This window comes from Muscardinus avellanarius (assembly GCF_963383645.1).
Source record: "Muscardinus avellanarius genome assembly, chromosome: X".
Lineage (NCBI taxonomy): Eukaryota > Metazoa > Chordata > Mammalia > Rodentia > Gliridae > Muscardinus > Muscardinus avellanarius.
This window is the reverse complement of record NC_137792.1, coordinates 40,649,575-40,656,770: the sequence shown is the minus strand read 5'-3', so window position 1 is coordinate 40,656,770 and position 7,196 is coordinate 40,649,575.

Here is a 7,196-nt window from a genome sequence, read left to right as displayed (position 1 = left end):
TACTGAACTGTGTGTTCCAAATGGTGCTATCAAGTTTTTTTTTATTACTTGACTATTAGCGTTATTGGTTATTTTGAGAACGTGTATATAATGATCTCTATCTTTGCAGCCATATCGAAGGATGAGATCTCTTTGTCTTTGAAATCTCTTTAGCTGTTTGCTTGCGATGCGTCACAGTGCTTCAATACTTATTCAGTGGTGACATTTTTCATTCATTTGTCTTTGTGGAGAATCCTCTCCATAAGTGTTACTAGGTTGGCATGAAATCTTTTTTATTATTTCCACAGCAGTTTCGATCTTTTGTGTTTTTTTAAGTGTGTGTGTGTGTGTGTGGTACCAGAGATGGAACCCAGGGGCATTCTACCTCTGAGCTACACCCCCAGCCCAATTTTTTATTTTTTATTTTTGAAACAGGGACTCACTAAGTTGCCAAGGGCCTCACTCAGTAGCCGAGGCTGGCCACAAGCCTGGATTCTCCTGCCTCAACCTCCCAAGTGCTGGGATTACAAGCGTGCGCCTCCACACCTGGCTCTGATCTTTTGTATTTGAAGCAACTACATTCTCCTGTTTAAAAACATTCAGCATCCCTCTCTGATAAAATGGGAAAGAACTAAGAGGATGGTCACTTAATGAGGGGGTCTCAATTTGCTTCAACAAGTTATGTGTGGTACTGGGGGTGGAACCCAGGGGCTTTTTCTGCCTCTAGGCTATACTCCCAGATCTATTTTATTTTTATTTTTTATTTTTTGGTGGTACTGGGGGTGGAACCCAGGGGCCTTCTACCTCTGGGCTACACTCCCAGACCTTTTTTATATTTAATTTGGAAACAGGGTCTCACTAAGTTGCTGAGAGCCTCACTCAGTAGCTCAGGCTGGCTTCGATCCTCCTGTCTCAGCTTCCCAAGCATGGAGATTACAAGCGTGTGTCACCACACCCGGGTTTACCTTCTTTTTTATTTTGAAAAAAGATCTTGGTAAGTTGCTGAGGGCCTTACTACTTGCTGATGCTGTCTTTGAACCTGTGACCCTCCTGTCTCAGCCTCCCTAATGCTGGGATTACAAGCATATGGCTGTGAGACCCTGTTTCTGAAAGGTTTGGGAGGAAGGAGACGGGAGCTGGCTCAACAGCAGCATGAGCTTATTGGGATAGACCTGCGGAGGGGGTTCTCCAGGAGAAGATGGGCCCATCCGCTTAGAGACTAGAAGCCTATATGGTTGTCTACGGGGAGAGTCTGCGAGGTATGGAGTATAGTGGTTAGCCATTGCTGGAGGGTGTGAAGGATAGTTAGTTGGTTTGTTGGAGCTGAGTTAAGCAGGACAATGGGGATTTTCTATAAGCAGAGGAATGTGATAAGCAAGGGCTTATCAGGCACACCTTAGGCAAGCAATGGGGACATTTTGGTGAGCAGGGAGAAGAGTTATTTGAGTAAGACTTGGGAATTTCTGGTTAGCAAAGAGACTGCAGAATGACCAGTCTTCACAAGATGAAGTCATTTTCATTCTTGTGTGTGTGTGTGTGTGTGTGTGTGTGTGTGTGTCTGGGGATGGAACCCAGGGGCATTCCAACTCTGAGCTACACCTCCTGCCCTGTTTTTGTATTCTTCATTTTGAAACAGGGTCTCACTGAGTTGCGGAGGGCCTCACTACGTAGCTGAGGCTGTCCCTGAACTGCGATCCTCTGGTCTCAGCCTCCCAAATGCTGGGATTACAAGCGTGCGCCACCACGCCTGGTTTAAGATGGAGTCATTTTCATTTGCGACTCTTAACAGTCTCAAAATAAAAATAAGAAGGGCTGGGAGTATAGCTCAGAGGTAGAACACGCCTGGGTTCAATCCCCATTAGAAAGAAAGAAAGAGCCAGGCCTGGTGGTGCACACTTGTAATCCCCGCGCTTGGGAGGCTGAGACAAGAGGATCGTATGGGCTCGAAGCCAGCCTCGGCTACTTAGTGGGGCTCTCAGCAACATAGTGACACCCTATTTTGCAATAAAATATAAAATAGGTCTGGGAGTATAGCCCGGAGGTAGAAAGCCTCTAGGTTCCACCCCCAGTGAGGAGATAGAAAGGAAATAGGCAGATAGGGAAAAGGCCTCGGTAGAAAAAAGCTAATTTCCTGAGTTTCCTGAGGGGCGACAAATGCCTGAAACTCCAAAGGCTCAGAGATAAAAAGGCCAGAGCTTTACAAAGCTATCTGTTTACTAATCAACCAACCCAGGAGCCAGCACAGAGCAAGTGGACACTCCTACTGAATGAAAGGAGATGAGACCCTTCAAAGGACTTGCAAATACCCTATGCAAATTCTCCTTGGAATCCCAAAAATCACCCTAACCAAAAGCGGACTTGCAAGCAGTCAGGCAAGGCCTGACCAGATGACAAATTGGGGACTTTCCCGCTCAGGACCCCTCCCCTTTTGGGGAGCTCTTCTCTCTCTCCCTCTCTCTCTCTCTCTCTCTCTCTCTCTCTCTCTCTCGCGTAGGTTGTGTTGGCCCTGAGAGAAGGCAGAGTGCATCTGAGGACACGTGGCTCGGGCGACTCTGGAGTAGTGACCTGAAGGCCTCTGCTGGACATCATGGCTGGCCAGGCCCCTAGGGGTGACCTGCACCTCTTTTTCTGGCAGATCACGTGGACTCTAGGAGAAAGTAGTTTGCAACTGATGGGCACTTGGCTCGGGCGACACTCAGGTAGTGACCCTGAAGGCAGCTACTGGACCCAGGAGTTCCGACCGCCCCTATGGGGTGTTCGGCCACTTTTCTCTATTCCCTTCTGGTAGATCGCGTGGACTCTGGAAGAAAGCAGCCTGCACCTGAAGGCAATTCGGCTTGGGCTACTCTCAAGTATTGCCCTGAAGGCAGCTGCTGGACCCAGAGTTCCAGCCCCTTTGGGGGTGTTCAGCCACTCTTCCCCCATTCCCTGCTGCTTCCAATAAACCTTATACTCCCCTTCCTGAGGTCTGCAGGTGTCATTCTTCGCTCTCCGTAGACAAGAACTCAGCCAGGTTTCCTCTCAAGAAACCCCCGTTTCATCAGTACCACCAAAAAATATAAATAAATAAATAAATAAGTGGTCTCAGGTCACTTGACGTACAGTTAGGCAAAATCAACTAGTACAAAGCCTATTCTCTAACACAGTGTTGAATAGCTCATGTAATTTGTCGACTCTTGTACAGTACACACGTGGAGTCTCCATTAATCTCCCTCCTGATCACAGTCTATTTTTTTTATTTATTTATTTTGGATACTAGTACCCAGGGGCATTCTACCTCCAAGCTACACATCCCTATTTTATTCTTTTTTTTGAAACAGGGTCTCACTTAAGTTGCAGAGGGCTTCACTAAGTGAGGCTGGCTGAGAACTCGTGATCCTCCTGTCTCAGCCTCCCAAGTACTGGGATTATAAGCCTGCGCCACCGCTCCCAGCCACAGACTATTTTATGATACTATTGGCCGTGATGGCACTCGCAGTACTTGGGAGGCTGAGACAGGTGAATAATAGGTTTGAGGACAGCCTCAGCAACTTAGCAAGACTCTCCATAACTTAGACCACCCTCTGACAAAATAAATATGAAATAAATCTGTGGGTGGGTGTAGCTCAGAAGTAGAAGGCCCCTGGATTCAATCCCCAGGATAAACAAAAACAATAAACAATAAAAAAGCAGCCGGTGAGGTGGTGCATGCCTGTAATTCTAGTACTTGGATTACAATTTCATCAATTTAATGAGGCTCTTCACCTAGCGAGACCCTGTTTTATTTTTATTTTTTTGGTGGTACTGGGGGTGGAACCCAGGGGCCTTCTACCTCCAGGCTATACTCCCAGACCTATTTTATATTTTTTATTTGGAAACAGGGTCTCACTAAGTTGCTGAGGCTGGCTTTGAATCTGTGCAATCCTCCTGTTTCAGCCTCCCAAGTGCGGAGATGGGGGGGTTATAAGCGTGCGCCACCACACCGGGCTCAAGAGCCTGTTTTGAAACAAAGAATAAAAGCCGGGCGTGGTGGTACACACTTGTAATCTTAGCACTGGGGAGGCTGAGACAGGAGGATCGCGGTTCGCAGACAGCCTCAGCTATTTAGTGAGGCCCTCTGCAACTCAGTGAGACCCGGTTTCAAAATAAAGAAGAAAAGCCGGGCGTGGTGGCACACGCTTGTAATCCCAGGGCTTGGGAGGCTGAGACCGGAGGATCTTGCAGGCTTGAAGCCAGCCTCAGCTGGTTTGAGACCCTGTCTCCAAATATAAAATAAATAGGTCTGGGTATAGCCTGGAGGTAGAAGGCCCCTGGTTTCCATTCCCAGTACCACCAAAAGAAATAAAAAATAAAAATAAATAAATAATAAAGAAGAAAAAAATAGGGCAGGGGGTGTAGCTCAGAGGTAGAATGCCCCTGGGTTCCATCCCCAGACCCGCAAAAAAATAAAATAAAACATAACAAAACAAAGAATAAATAGGGCTGGGAGTGTAGCCCAGAGGTAGAATGCCCCTGGGTTCAATCCCCAGTACCCCCCACATAGGATGAGCTGCAGAAATCCTTTGCTCCAAGCCCCACATAGTAGAAAATGAGTGAGGACTTTGTGCCTGTTGCTGCTGGGAGATCAGCGCCATCTGCAACAATCATTGTGCCTGGCTGGTTACTGTGTTTTATTTTTATTTTATTTGTGGTACTGGGGATTGAACCCAGGGGCATTCTACCTGTGGTCACAGCTACACCCCCAGCCCTATTCTATCCCTTTATTTATTTATTTACTTATTTATTTACTTTTGGTGGTACTGGGGTTCCTGGAAACCCTTCTACCTCTGGGCTACACTCCCAGACCTATTTTATATTTTTATTTGGAAACAGGTTCTCTTAAGCCATAGCTGCTGGCTTTGAACCTTAGCGGTCCTCCTGTCTCCGCCTCCCAAGCGCAGGGATTACAAGCGTGCGCCACCACGCCCGGCTTCTATCCCTTATTTTAAAACAGGATCTTAGCTGGGCGTGGTGGCGCACGCTTATAATTCCAGTACTTGGAAGGCTGAGACAGGAGGATCGTAGGTCCATGTCCAGCCTCAGCTATTTAGTGAGGCCCTCCACAACTTACTGAGAACCTATTTCACAATAAAAAATAAAATATGTCTGGGGGTGTAACTCAGTGGTAGAATGTCCCTGGGTTCAATCCCCAGTACTACAAAGAAAAGAAAAACAGGATTTCACTAGGGTGCTGAACGTCTCACTAAATTGCTGAGGCTGGCTTTAAACATAGGATCCTCCTGTTAAGTTGGGTCCTGCACTCATGTGACTTTGTGTCACATGACCTCTGCAGGGCAAGGGAGGGGCTGAAACCCCCGCGAGAATTGGGCATTCCCGCGAGTAAACCCTCATCTCGCGAGATGCATGCCTTTAAAAGGAGAGCCCGCGTCCTCAAGCTTCGGACAGGCGCGCGGGCCCCACGGTGCCTCGCCCTGATCCCCGGGAGAGCCGTGCCATTAAAACTTTACATGCCACGTGTACCGGACCTCTCTCGTGTTTTTCACACTCCGCCGTATGCACATTATTTTTATTTTACTCGCATTTAATTTTTTATTTTACTTATCATTTGGTGCCGAACCGGGAGAACTCTTGGGTCCCTCCGCATTTTTTTCCTTTTTTTTTTTTTTCTGTTTTCTCTTTTTATTTTTACTCTCTTTTTGAGCCCCAGACTCTCCAACCCGCCAGCAGCTCGCCTGTGAGGTCCCACACCAGCGCTCCGCTTGCAGGCGTTGCTCCCACCACTGCCGCTGCTGCCGCCCCATGCCTGCGTGGACTACCTCCTGCACGGGCCAGGACCTCTGCCTGCCGCTTGGACCTCCTAAAACCGCCGTTCCCGCCTGCCCACGCCGCCCGCCGCTGGAATGGGACCGCGCCGCCCGCGGACTGCGCCACGCCATGCACCTATGTCTTCTCCGCGCCTGGCGTTGCTTAGACCCGCCTGCCGGGGCCGCCTGCCTCCTCCATCTAGGTGGCCGCCACTCTGCTAAACAGCCCCCAGCCCGCGCTCCAGCTGGTTCCTCCACTTGGACTCGCGCCCTGGCGCCCTTCACCCTGTGCCCGCCCACCCCCGCTGCCTGGGCCTGGCCATTCCGGTAAGCAGCCACATGGAATTACTGGGGGATGGGGTCGCCAGCTTTGGCCCGCCATCTTGGACACGTGGAATCACTGGGGGGCCGCCATCTTGGCCCCACCATCTTTAACCCCTCCCACCTCATGGCCTCACTGGAGGCCTCGCCATCCTTAACCCCTCCCATCTCATGGCCTCACTGGAGGCCTCGCCATCTTTAACCCCTCCCACCTCATGGCCTCACTGGAGGCCTCGCCATCTTTAACCCCTCCCACCTCATGGCCTCACTGGAGGCCTCGCCATCCTTAACCCCTCCCACCTCATGGCCTCACTGGAGGCCTCGCCATCCTTAACCCCTCCCACCTCATGGCCTCACTGGAGGCCTCGCCATCTTTAACCCCTCCCACCTCATGGCCTCACTGGAGGCCTTGCCATCCTTAACCCCTCCCACCTCATGGCCTCACTGGAGGCCTCACCATCTTTAACCCCTCCCACCTCATGGCCTCACTGGAGGCCTCGCCATCCTTAACCCCTCCCACCTCATGGCCTCACTGGAGGCCTCGCCATCTTTAACCCCTCCCACCTCATGGCCTCACTGGAGGCCTCACAATCTTTAATCCCTCCCACTTTCCACTCCTAACCAATCCTAGGAGTCGGCGGCCATCTTTCCGGCCCGAGCCAGGCAGCTTGGCACTTGCTCTGCCTGCCAACCGCCTGCGCGGGCCAGGACCTCTGCCTGCCGCTTGGACCTCCTAAAGCACCGTTCCAGCTTGGTTCTCCGGTCACCGCCGGGACCTCTGGCCGGTTTGCCCCACCCGCCCCGAGCCAGGCTCACTGGCGGTGCTCCTCGGGGCCCAGCCTCAGCGTCTGGCGCGTGCCTGGAAGCCATTTTGTCTCCACGCCGCGGGCCCGGCAAGCCACGCCGCCTGCGCGCCCCCACTGATCCCGCCAGCCACCAGTGCCGTCCACACCAGCCACCGGCATCCGCGCACCCTGGCTCCACCACGCCCCCAGCAGCTTCTCAGCGCTTCTGTCGCAGCCAGCGCTGGCTGGCAACACTTCACTCCGGTAAACTGCCTCCTTCCCTTGGTTAGCGGGTTCCGGACTTGGGTCTTCCGGTCCACTGGGACCT